Here is a 12729-nt window from a genome sequence, read left to right as displayed (position 1 = left end):
AGTTCTGGATCTCCAGACCAAGAGGAAACCACAACCAGACCCAATGTAGGAACTACCATGAGATCTTGGACTTAATGTCTGATGCTTGTATTAGGGATGCAGATAATTGCGACAAGGAGGGATACTACGGTAGCTTGTGATACTATTTCAAAATATCTGTTGCCCCTCTAGGAGTGTTCCTTCCAGGTCGTTTTCTACATAGGGATTATATTTGTAACCCACTGACCTTAGGCTTAGCCATGTGACTTGCTTTGGCCAATAGAATGGGAGCAGAATGAACACATGTCACTTCTGAGGAGGAGTTTGAAAAAAAATCACATGGCTCACCATTGTCTCTTTTTCTTCTGCCTGGAGACTAGTAATGTTCCAGATAGAGCCTGCTCCTTCAGCCTGGATCCCAGAGCAGAGTTACAGCCAATCCACAACATCTGTATAGTATAAGTGAGAAATAACTGGAGTTATAAGCCACTGAGATTTTGGTGATGTTTGTTACCACAACACAACCAAGCCTACCCTTTCTTCCTGATACAAGAGTAAATAGCGGGGCATGGTGGCTCATGCCTATAATCCCAGCACTTTGGGAGGTCGAGGCAGGTGGATCACTTGAGGCCAGGAGTTCAAGACTAACCTGGCCAACATGGTGAAACCCTGTCTCTACTAAAAATACAAAAATTAGCCATGCATGGTGGTACGCACCTGTAATCCCAGCTACTTGGGAGGCTGAGGCAGGAGAATCACTTGAACCTGGGAGGCAGAGGTTGCAGTAAGCTGAGATCATGCCACTGCACTCCAGCCTGGGTGACAGAGCAAGATTCTATCTCAAAAAAAAAAAAAAAAAAAAAAAAAAGAGTAAATGAACAAGATGACAGGAGAATGCTTCTGTGTGATTCCATTTTTACAAAGTTTGCAAGCAGGCAAAACTAAACAATATATTATTTAGGAAAAAACCTGGAGTGGCAAAATCATAAAGAAAGCAAGAACATGAGTAACACAAAACTCACAAGGGTGGTTACTTTTGATTGAGGGTCAGAGAAACACAATTGGAGAGTTCTAAACTACTAAATTATATTTACTGTCTTGTGTGTGAATTTTACAACTTAAAGAAAAAGATTATGCCTGTAATCCCAGTTACTTGGAAGGCTGAAGTGGGAGAATCATTTGACGCCAGGAGTTTGAGGCCAGCCTTGGAAAAATAGTGAGACCTCATCTTTAAAAAAATTTACTTAATTAGCCAGGCGTGGTTGTGCATGCCTATAGTTCCAGTTGCTCTAGAGACTGAGACAGGAGGATTGCTTGTGAGCCCAGGAGTTTGAGGCTGCAGTGAGCTATGATTGTGCCACTGTGCTCCAGCCTGGGCAACAGAGAGAGATCCTATCTCTTAAAAAAAAAAAAGAAAAGAAAAGAAAAAAAGAGCTTGCCAGACTGTTTCCCAAGTGACATACCAATATCTCCTGTCCATGTGCTGTTCTAGAAGCTTGCCTTTGGGAGGCTGAGGTGAGTGGATCACAAGGTCAGGAGTTCAAGACCAGCCTGGCCAATATGGTGAAACCCCATTTCTACTAAAAATACAAAAATTAGCAGGGTGTGGTGGCATGCGCCTGTAGTCTCAGCTACTCAGGAGGCTGAGGCAGAAGAATCACTTGAACCCGGGAGGTGGAGGTTGCAGTGAGCTAAGATCTAGTCACTGCACTCCAGCCTGGGCAACAGAGAGAGACTCCCTCTTGACCAAAAAAAAAAAAAAAAAAAAAAAAAAAAAAAAAAAAAGAGGAAGCTTGCCCACTTCCTCATGCCTTGAACCTGGGAAAACTCTGTAACCCTGACCAATATCATATGATGCCATATGGTGCTCTGTGACTTCTGAGGCCAGGTCATAAAAATGCCATGCACTTGTGCTTTGCTTTCTTGGGACACCTTCCCTTGGACCCCAGTTACCAGCTAGTCTGATGAAGCCCGGCTAGCCCGTGTGGAGAGAACACATGGAGGGACCACGTGTAGGTGTTTGGGCTGAAAGCCCAGCTGAGGTTCCAGCCAAACCACCAGACATGTGGGTGAAGACGCCTCCGGATGACTCTAGCCCCCAATTGTTGAGTCATTCTCAGCTTTCAAGTCTTTCCAGCTGAGGTCTCAGACACCAGGGAGCAGAGGCTAGCCACCCCTGCTAGTTGCTGTCTAATTTCCTGACTCAAAGACTCCGTATGCAAAATAAAATGGTTGTTTTGTGCTACTTACATTAGGGGTGGTTTGTTATGTAGCAGTACATAACTGAAATCATTTATACATGCACACACACAGAGTTTGTGTGTGTGTGTGTGTGCGCGTGCGCACATGTGTGTATGTATAAGAATTTCTCCCTTGGGCCCTATAAAAATAACATTAGATGGTTAGTTGCCCACAGAATGCTCTGTGGGAGACCCTGAGGGGTAGAAGTCCTGTAGGGGAGAAAAACAGAAAAAGACTATGAAGTCTAGGGTTTGGTCTTTGAGAAAGAAATTCTCCCTTCTTCTATGGTAAAGAAGAGGAAGGTGATTCAGTATTTGTGGCCAGAGAGTCCCACTAGACCGTTTCTTTCATGTGATCATTCACTGGTTTATTGAAGAATGAGTTCATTCATTACACAGTGGCTGATCATCTACAGGCATCAGGCTGTGAGTGGAGAGCCCAATGTGTCATGGTACCTACCTCAAGGTTTGGACTCTCAGAGCCCAGAAGGGAAAGACGGAGAATAAGTGAATAGAGTTTGCTCCACAGAGTGTTAGGATAGTAGCAGGCAGGAGGTGCTGTAGAACTCCAGCCAGGTCTCACAGAAGACATCTGGGGTGTTGGAGAAAAGCTGAGTATTGGGAAAAAGGCTGAGGCAGGGCTTGCATGGCTGACATAATGTAAAACAGTCTTGGAACATGCCTGGGGTCCAGGGTCTAAAACCCCTCATGGCCTTTGGAACACCAAGCTCTGTGCCAAAGGGTGGAAACCTGCCCTGCCACACCACAATCTAAGCCCAGGGCATAAAACCCCTTGTGGCTTGGACAGAATCCAGGGCTCAGGGCTTAAAACTCCTTGTGGCCTCTGGAATGTGTCTAGACTTGCTGGCTTCTTGCTTCTAGCACTCCCAGGCTATTAGATCGATTGTATCTTAAACTAGAAGAACATGTTTCCCATTATCTCAAGTAGCAGAACATGTTCCATATGCTTCAAAGAAAATGCTAAACTGTCACAGTTGTAGATCATGTGCTTGACACACTGCTTTCTTTCAACCCCCACATCCTCACCACCTGCTTCTTTGTTTGATCACCAATAAATAGTGTGGGCTTCCAGAGCTCCGGGCCTTAGCAGCCTCCATACTAGCATTGGCCCCCTGATCCCACTTTATGCACTCTTGTCTTGTCTCATTCCTTTAACTCCACTGGACTTTGTAGCCCCCATGGCCTGGTGTTGGGTCTGATCACCCCAACATGGGGCCCCACCATCAATTCACATCTCCTTTCTCAACTGTATAGAATCTGGAGCAGAAAGAGCTGTGAATCTCAAGACTTTCTGCCACTTGTTTATTCAGAGTCCAAACTCCCTAAGTATGGTGACCTCACAAAGTATCCAGACACATTTTCCAAACTTCATGGCATCTGGAGAAAGGACGACTAACACAGCTGTGCCATGCCACTGTGCAATCAGGCACTCAGCTGCAGACACCAAAGGGAACTGTTTCACCACAGCTTGACTTGGCCTCTTGGCTGGCCCGTGGCTCTCTTGGCCTGCCGCAACAGGTACTCTTCACTGAAAAGGTATCTTGCTGAGCACAGGTTTCTGCCCAGCCCTCCTGCTGTGGCTTAAGACCTCCAGCACCTCCTATTTACTTGTGTGAGCAGGCAGCCATGTTCCTCCATGCCTCAGGAAGGAAATATGATAGGAGAATGCCTTGGTGACAAGGATGCCCAAGGTATTGGGTTGAATTGTGTCCCCCCAAAATATATGTTCAAGTCCTAACCCCTGGTATCTGTGTATGTGACCTTATTTGGAAATAGGGTCTTTTGCAGATGTAATCAAGTTAAGATGAGTTCATACTGGATTAAGGTAGGCCCTAAGGCCAAAGACTGGTATCTTTATAAGAGAAAGGAGGAGGAGATTTGAATACGGAGAGAGACACAGGGAAGAAGGCCAAGTGCAGATGCTGGAATGATGCATCTACAAACCAATACCACTAAGGATTGCCAGCAACTACCTGCAGAGAGGAGAGAGGCAAGAAAGGGATCCTCCTTCATATCCCTCAGAAGGAACCATGATTTTGAACTTCTAGCCTCCAGAACTGTGAGAGAACAAATTTCCGTTGTTTTAAGCCCCCAGGTTTGTGGTACTTTGTTACAGCAGATCTAGGAAACTCAGGGAAAAAATCCTAAATATTGCATAGCTTTCTCTTTCCAAAGAGAGGATATAGAGGAATGGTCACAAACACAAACATTTTAGTGATGCACACACCTGGTCCAAACTCTGAATCAATCATTCACTCGTTAATGCCTTTGGATGCATGATTGAACCCGAGTTTCCTTATGTGCAAAAGTAATAAAATGTACTCTTCAGATGATGTATGTAAAGTGCCAGGAACATAGCAGGTATTATGTAAATGGTAGATAATACCAGTATACTAGCCTCAGATTCCATTCTCTGCAGTTACCAAGGAAGCCTTCCTTTTCCCCGGGATCCTGCATTAGGACAGAAGCAAGCAGAGTGCTGTTATTTCTATATCATGGGGGGCTTCTGGAAGGAAAGAGTTAGCACATGCTTGAAGATAACCAAAGCTAGAGTCTGCATAGACATAAGGAGGGTGAGGCAAAGTGGGGAAGCTAAAACTTCTCTGGAAAATTGTGGAAAAGCCTATATTCATTTGAAATACAAGGGATATTAGTCAATTATGCTGCATTTAGTGAAATGCCTCCTTAATGTGCATTAAAACAATGTAATGTCTAAGATCATTGTTTGTTCTTAGGAAGGGAGTGTTTGGCATTAATTTTATCCAAGAGTAAGCTACAGATTGTCAGGAAAAGAAACAAGAGGCCCTCAGGAGGAAGAGGAGGCATATCATACACCAGAGGTCAGGACCTCCCAAGTGGTGAGACTGGGGATGCCCAAGTCTGCCCTGGACAATTCTGTTGAAGCCCCCTAATATGGTGTTATTCTAGACCCTTAATTAACATTTCTGGAAAATATGCTATGGACAATGACTCTAAATGAGTTTGCCATAACGGGTGGATGGGAGTAGAGGCAGAGGTGGAGGGGTATTCTAAACTGATAACAACCTAGTAGGAAGGAGGATTTCCTTGAAGGAGGAGGTGGAGAATCACACCAATGATGGAGGAGGGGCTCTCTGAGCTGGAAATAACTGGATGCATTGAGTCTGGAAAGGAAGGCCAGGATCCAAGATGCCCATAGCACCCATGTTTTTTCTTTTATCCAGTAGACTTACATTTAGGCTGTATATTTTTGGGGAGGAATGTACATATGATAAAATTACAGAGAAAAGCATGGGAATGGTTAACACAAAAATCAGGATAGTGATCCCTCTCGGGGGATGAGAGGGCAATGAGATGGGGCAGGGCCTGCAGGTGCTTCTGAGGTTCTGAGAATAGTCTATTTCTTCAGCTGGGAGTAGGATACAGACTGTTCATTTTGTTAGCATTCTTGAAGCTTAACATATACATCATATCCTCTCCTGTGTGATATGTTTCTCAATACAAATTGGAAAGATTGTTCATCACTGAAAAGTCTATTAAGCAAAAAAACTGTAAATAATCAAGTGTTCATTGTTAGCAATCTAGTTAAATAACTTATAAAATATCTGTTGAGCAATATACCAAATAGTCATTAAAAATAATAATTTAATTTTACTTTGTTGACATGAAATGATGTCTAGAATATATTAAGTGGAAAAAGCAGCCTAAAGAACTATTTGTACCAAGTGTCCATCAACAGATAAATATAAGAACACAATGTTGGCCGGGCGCGATAGCTCACTCCTGTAATCCCAGCACTTTGGGAGGCCGAGGTGGGCGGATCACAAGGTCAGGAGATCGAGACCATCCTGGCTAACACGGTGAAACCCCGTCTCTACTAAAAATACAAAAAATACAAAAAATTAGCCGGGCGTGGTAGCACATGCCTGTAGTCCCAGCTACTCAGGAGGCTGAGGCAGGAGAATCGCTTAAACCCGGGAGGCAGAGGTTGCAGTGAGCAGAGATCGCACCACTGCACTCCAGCCTGGGCAACAGAATGAGACTCCGTGTAAAAAAAAAAAAAAAAAAAAAAAAGGACACAATGTTATACATAAATACATACAAAGAAAGGAAATTCTGACACATGCTATAACATGGATGAAGCTTAAAGGCATTATGCTAAATAAGCCAGACACAAGAGGGCAAATACTGTATGATTCTACTCAGATGAGATACCTAAAGTCACCAAATTATGCAGGGACAAAAAGCAGAATGGTGGTTGTCAGGGACTTGGGGGAGGGGTAGTGGGGGTTCTTATTTAATGCAGGGGTCCTCAACCCCTGGGCCATGGACTGGCACCTGTCCGTGGCCTGTTATGAACCAGGCTGCACAGCTGCACAGCTGCACAGCAGAAGGTGGTTTCAGAGGTGGAACAGTTTCATGCTGAAAACATCCCCGCTACCCACCCTGTCCGTGGAAAAATTGTCTTTCATGAAACCAGTCTGGTGCCAAAAATGTTGGGGACCGCTGACTTGATGGGTACAGAGTTTCAGTTGGAGAAGATGAAAAAGTTCTGGAAGTGAATCGTGGTGATAGATGTATAACAATGTGAATGTACTTAGTGCTATAGGACTGTACACCTAAACATGCTTAAAATGGTAGATTTTATTTATGTTTTACAACAATAAAAAAACTGTATGTATAGTATGAATACTCCCCTTTCTCTTTGTGTTTATATGTGTGATGTGATGTGTGTGTGTGTGTGTGTGCATGTGTGTGAGAGAGAGAGAGAGGCAGAGATTAGTTGAGAACGCATATATAGGAAAAGAGTCTGGCAGGACTTATATTAATATGTCAGCAGTGGTTATCTTTTGGTAGTCAGATTACTGGTGATTTTTATTTACTTCCTTATACTTCATGCTTTTCTATATTCTAGGAGTTTTGGTTATGAGCAAATTTTTCATATGTAATAAGAAAAAATAAACCTGACCTCAAAAGAAAGGAATTCCATACTCTATCAAGAAGCAGCAATTTTTGGCCGGGTGTAGTGGCTCACACCTGTAATCCCAACACTTTAGGAGGCTGAGGCAGGGGGATCACTTGAGGCCAGCAGTTCAAGACCAGCCTGGCCAACAAGGTGAAACCCCATCTCTACTAAAAATACAAAAATTAGCCAGGCATGGTGGCGTGCGCCTGTAGTCCCAGCTACTTGGATGGCTGAGGCACGAGAGTCACCTGAACCCAGGAGGTGGAGGTTGCAGTGAGCTGAGATCATGCCACTGCATTCCAGACTGGGTGGCAGAGTGAGACTCTGTCTGAAAAAAAAAAAAAAAAAGCAGCAGCAATTGTGACTGATTAAACAGACCTGACATACTCAAATGAGCAAGATAAAAGAAAATGAAAAGGAAGTTATTCTCCAATAAAAGTAATGCATTCAGTAAGCACCGGAAATCAATAAGGTGAGACAGGCCAGCTTTAGCGTCTCTTCTTTGACATTCTCATGCTCATGTGATAATCGAACAGCTTCTGAAACTGCTCCTATTCTTTTATTGCTAGTCTTAGAACCACTCCCCAACCCCTGGCCTTCCTAAATGTATTTTTAAAAAATCAATTCCAACTGGGTGCGGTGGCTCACGCCTGTAATCCTAGTACTTTGGGAGGCCGAAGCAGGTGAATCGCTTGAGCCCAGGAGTTCAAGACAAGCCTGGGCAATGTGGTGAAACCCTGTCTCTACAAAAATTACAAAACTTAGGTGTGGTGTTGTGTGCCTCTACTCCCAGCTACTCAGGAGGCTGAAGTGGAGTTAATACTCCCTTCTTGAGCCCGGGAGGTCAAGGCTACCGTGAGCCAAGATCACACCACTGCACTACAGGCTGGGCGACACAGTGAGACCCTGTCTCAAAAAACAAAAACAAAAAACAAAACAAAAACCCACCCCCCCACACACAAAAACAAACGAAAATCAATTCCATAACTTCCTCCAGTCTTACCTGTAGGGTACATTCTGCCCGAATGCCCGAACAACCTTTATATTCCTGACAAACAGCAAACTTGGGGCCTTTAACACCCTTCTTCACACACTCTGCTTTTTCCTGGATATCAGCATAGCCTCAGGACCCTAGCCAGCTTTCCTTTCAGCCTTCAGGTTCAAAAGATTTCTTTCCATCTGTGTGCTGTATCTTCCAGCATTCCTATTTTTGAAATAACCTCAGGCTTTGGTGGTAGCTGTGAGCTTAAACCTTATTGCTCTGCCTGCTCCAGTTCCTTGAAGCCTGGCCTACTGTTCCCTCACTGCAAGCTCAGTCACTTCTGACTGGTGTAGCTTCAGCCTCCTGATCATGCAAACTATGGCACAGGCATATTATGAATAGTTAGGCAGCTATTAATATGTTTGCCTTGGGAAAATACTCTTTTTGAAATTATCTTTTTTGGGCCAGGCACCGTAGCTCACATCTGTAATCCTAGCACTTTGGGAGGCTGAGGCAGGCAGACTGCTTAAGCCCAGGAGTTCAAACCAGCCTGGGCAACATGGCAAAACCCCGTTTCTACAGAAAAATACAAAAATTAGCCAGGTGTGGTGGTGCACACCTGTAGTCCCAGCTACTGGAGAGGCTGAGGTGGGAGGATGGCTTGAACTTGGGAAGCTGAGGCTGCAGCGAGCTGAGATTGTGCCACTGCACTCCAGTCTGGGTGATAAAGTGAGACCTTGTTTCAGAAAAAAAAAAATACAGATCTGTTTTGAATTGTTTAGATTCAGGAGGTACATGTGCGGGTTTATTACATGAGTATATTGTATAATGCTGGGGTTTGAGCTTCTATTGAACCCATCACCCAAATAGTGAACATTGTACCCAGTAGGTAGTTTTTCTTTTTCTTTTTTTTTTCCGAGATGGAATTTTGCTCTTGTTGCTTAGGCTGGAGTGCAATGGTGCGATCTCAGCTCACTGCAACATCTACCTCCCGGGTTCAAGCAATTCTCGTGCCTCAGCCTCCCGAGTAGCTGGGATTACAGGCACATGCCACCACGCCTGGCTAATTTTTGTATTTTTAGTAGAGATGGGGTTTCACCATGTTGGCCAGGCTGGTCTCAAACTCCTGACCTCAGGTGATCCACCTGCCTTGGCCTCCCAAAGTGCTGGGATTACAAGGCGTGAGCCACCATGCCCGGCCCCCAGTAGGTAGTTTTTCAATCCTTCCCTCCCTCCTTCCCTCCCTCCCCATTTTTGGAGTCCCCAGTGTCTGTTTCCATCATTATGTCCATGAGTACCCACTGTTTAGCTCTACTTATAAGTGAGAACATGTGGTATTTGATTTTCTATTTCTTCATTAATTCATTTAGGATAATGGCCTCTAGCTGCATTCCTGTTGCTGCAAAGGACATGATTTCATTATTTTTTTTTAATGGCTGTATAAGATACTCTCGATCCACATTGCATATACAGTCTTGATTTCAAATGAAACTTAAAAAGGCACAGGACAAAACTAGGAAAGAAATATTTAAAAAATATTAATAGTTTGCTTCTGGGTAGTGAGATGATGGACACTTCCCCCCTTTGTCTTTATTCTTATACGTTTCAAGTGTTCCACAGTGAACACAAATCACTTAAAATCTGGAGGAAAAAGCTTCAAACAACTTCCTACACATAAAAGAAGAAACAGATTACACTTGGACTTGGGGCTTTAGTCTTAAGTGCTAGGCTTCTGTGTATATCACAGTGGCCCATTGAGAATGTGACCTATGTTTTGTCTTTTTGTTGTAGCATGAGTTTCCTGTTTGTGCTGGGATGGGGCAGAGGGCAGATAAGTCTTTAGGTTTTTATATCTGTGTTCTTCATGGTAAAGCTCTAGTATGGAGAAAATGAGTGAAAAAACTCTTTGTTTTGGGAGGAGTTAGTGTTTTTTTTAAAAAGGCTGGCCGGGCGAGGTGGTGCATGCCTGTAATCCCAGCACTTTAGGAGGCCGAGGTGGGTGGATCACCTGAGATCAGGAGTTCACGAGCAGCCTGACTAACATGGTGAAACCCCGTCTCTACTAAATACAAAAAAACTAGCCGGGCATGGTTGTGGATGCCTGTAATCTGAGCTACTTGGGAGACTGAGACAGGAGAATTGCTTGTATCTAGGAGACGGACGTTGCAGTGAGCCGAGATCGCGCCATTGCACTCCAGCCTGGGCAACAAGAGCGAAACTCTGTCTCAAAAAAAAAAAAAGGCCTTGGAGTGGTTCTTAGGGGCTGGTGTTGAAGGGTCAAGCTTTTCAATGAGACACTGCTGTCTGAATCCAGTTCCCGCTTTGAATGGAAAAGGCTGCATAAATGCCTGGAAGACCTGGGAACCAAGAGCCAATGCACTGGGAGACCAAGAGGGGCCCCCAAGTTCATGGAGGACCTGTGTTCCACAGCTGGCCTGGGCAGGGGACAGTGGAGTGAGGTTTTCCTTCGGCCACGGACCCTGCAGCAGGAAGAAGAAACTGCGGCTCTGCAATAGGAGACTCAAGTTTCCCATTTCCCATTGACAGTAGAGTCTGGTGGACTTCCTTGGTGGCAGATTCCTCTGCGATGGCAGCCTGCCCTCCTACCTAATTTCTGGGGATCAATTACTGCCCTCGAACCCACCACCTCTGGAATGGCACCTGCGACTGCTGTGCCATTCTGTATATTATGGGGTAGCCGGTCATACTTCTCAAGCCCATCCCTATGATAGAGTTAAATTCTCCAATTCATGGTTCAAGAGGTTTTTTTCCCCTTTCATTTCATCCATACCACTGTCTGCCCAACATTGTGACAAGAAATTCAGGGCTGCCTTCCCAAGTTATGAGTTGTGACCAATGATCAACCTAACGAATTTTGATCAGATCTGTGGGTCAGAAAATTGGAACAGGAAGTAATCTGTAGGCGTCTTCCAGGGACAAATAAATAGCCAGTTTGGGTTTCCTCCAGGTCTGGTCTAGGCAGGCAGGTGGTCAGAACCATGCCAGCTTGTCTAGCCACAGTGAATATTTTGTGAGGATGTGAGTGGGTGTCAAGTGGCTGGCCTGGGTGGGCAGAGGTACCCCTCTTCCTGGATCCCCTGGCATATGGGCATTGGTGAGACTGCAGAGCTGTGACCAGGTATGGCAGAGAAGAGAGCCCCAAACATGGAAGAGGGCATGATGGGAGATGCTGGAGAGGAGAGAAAATTTCCATTTAGCTTTTTGAGCTTCTTGTCAGGTCCTCAGAGCACAGAAACTTGGCAGCTCTCTGCGTGCCCCATTCCTAGTCTTTCTTCATGAATTTTTCATTTCAGGCAAAGAGCCCTTATCTTTCGCTGGAGCTGCTTTCCCATCAGCTGGTGACTAGGCAGATGAAGGTTGCATTAAGGCAGGAATTATCCATCCCTTGAGAGAGAAATGGCACTCTGTGCCCTTGAAAGGATGGCTTCTGCGCCACCACCCATTACTGCAGGCTTCTGTCCAACGTTGGGTTGCTGTTTTTATTGAGATATTGTTGAGGGCTGAAAGAGAAAGGCTTCAAGGGCAGATACTATGGTCTTGTCTGAAGGGTGAGGTCTTTCCTGCTGCCAATCATTGGACATGAGGGGGCTCCACAGCAGGAAAGAGGAATTAAGAAGGGACTTGGCCTGTCACAACCCAGATTTCCAGGAGTCTCAATGTCCAGGGGCACTCCTGAGGGATGGACGGAGTTAAGGATGTCATCTCTCCTTGCCCCCATCCCCTGGGCCCAGAGCAGGAGAAGCTCCTGCTGTGCACCTCCTCGGGCCATGTTCCTTTCTACAAAGGGAGTCCATACACCCACCCAAGACTAGGCTCCGTGTACCAGGACCCCAGAGTTTCTGTCCAAATTACAGCAAGCCCTCTTCCGTGCCTGCGGGGCATCTTCATTTTCTCTAGGTCTCTCTTCCCAAGAGTGGACCTCACTACCTGTGTTCACACGCTAGGTACTAGGAGTGGCCAAGGGGTAGCTGTTTTCAGGGTTGTAAGGGGTGTGGGTGTGGAGGAAGCTTGGATGTGTGAGCTGGAGTATCCACGCGTATGTGAGGCTCCTCACGATCTGAGAGGATGAGCGTGGGTGGGTGGACCTGGGGCCAGAAGTGGAGAGCCAGGGGAATGGATCTCCAAGGAGGCTGAAAATCCTAAAAGTCAACCTGGTCTTTTAGGTGGTTATGAAGGTATCTACCTCAAGGCGGAAGGATGGAGCATACTTCATTTAAGGGTTTACCAGCTTGACTGAACAACTTGAAAATATGCAGACATAGAGTATGTGAGCTTCCATTCGTTCTCTTGCCTGGGGCCCCACAAATGTTGGTGGGCTTAATTTGTAAGTGGGGAGCTAGGGAGTCCTAGTCCTGGGGTCCCTGATGGACTGGGTAGAGGGCGAAGAGCTGCAGGAAAGAAGTCAGACCTGGCAAACTAAAGTTTTGACTCACGGTGTCCCCTGAATCTATCTTCGTTTTCTTAGTCCTCAGCTTTTAGGACAGTGTGATTGGAAAGTTCTGGCAGGTTTGTTTCTTTCTTTTCTTTTCTTTTTTTCATTC

At 45.3% G+C, this 12729-nt stretch overlaps 1 long non-coding RNA gene across 2 annotated transcripts in view; it reads right to left on the bottom strand.

Moving 5' to 3' along the window:
- The window catches only part of LOC104002420 (uncharacterized), a 36366-nt gene that overhangs the window by 6920 nt on the left and 16717 nt on the right, over nt 1–12729 (bottom strand). The window contains exons 2-3 of one of the 2 annotated variants that reach the window (XR_674721.4): nt 697–744; nt 328–428 (exon numbers count right to left, since the gene is read on the bottom strand). This is a non-coding gene — a long non-coding RNA (uncharacterized LOC104002420). Of the gene's footprint in view, nt 1–327; nt 429–696; nt 819–12729 lie in introns of those variants that run through there. The other variant, XR_010151796.1, reaches the window with a different exon arrangement.

This window comes from Pan troglodytes, chromosome 16 (genome assembly GCF_028858775.2).
Source record: "Pan troglodytes isolate AG18354 chromosome 16, NHGRI_mPanTro3-v2.0_pri, whole genome shotgun sequence".
Classification (NCBI taxonomy): domain Eukaryota; kingdom Metazoa; phylum Chordata; class Mammalia; order Primates; family Hominidae; genus Pan; species Pan troglodytes.
The sequence above is the reverse complement of the archived record's forward strand: the minus strand, read 5'-3'. Positions and strand labels throughout refer to the sequence as shown.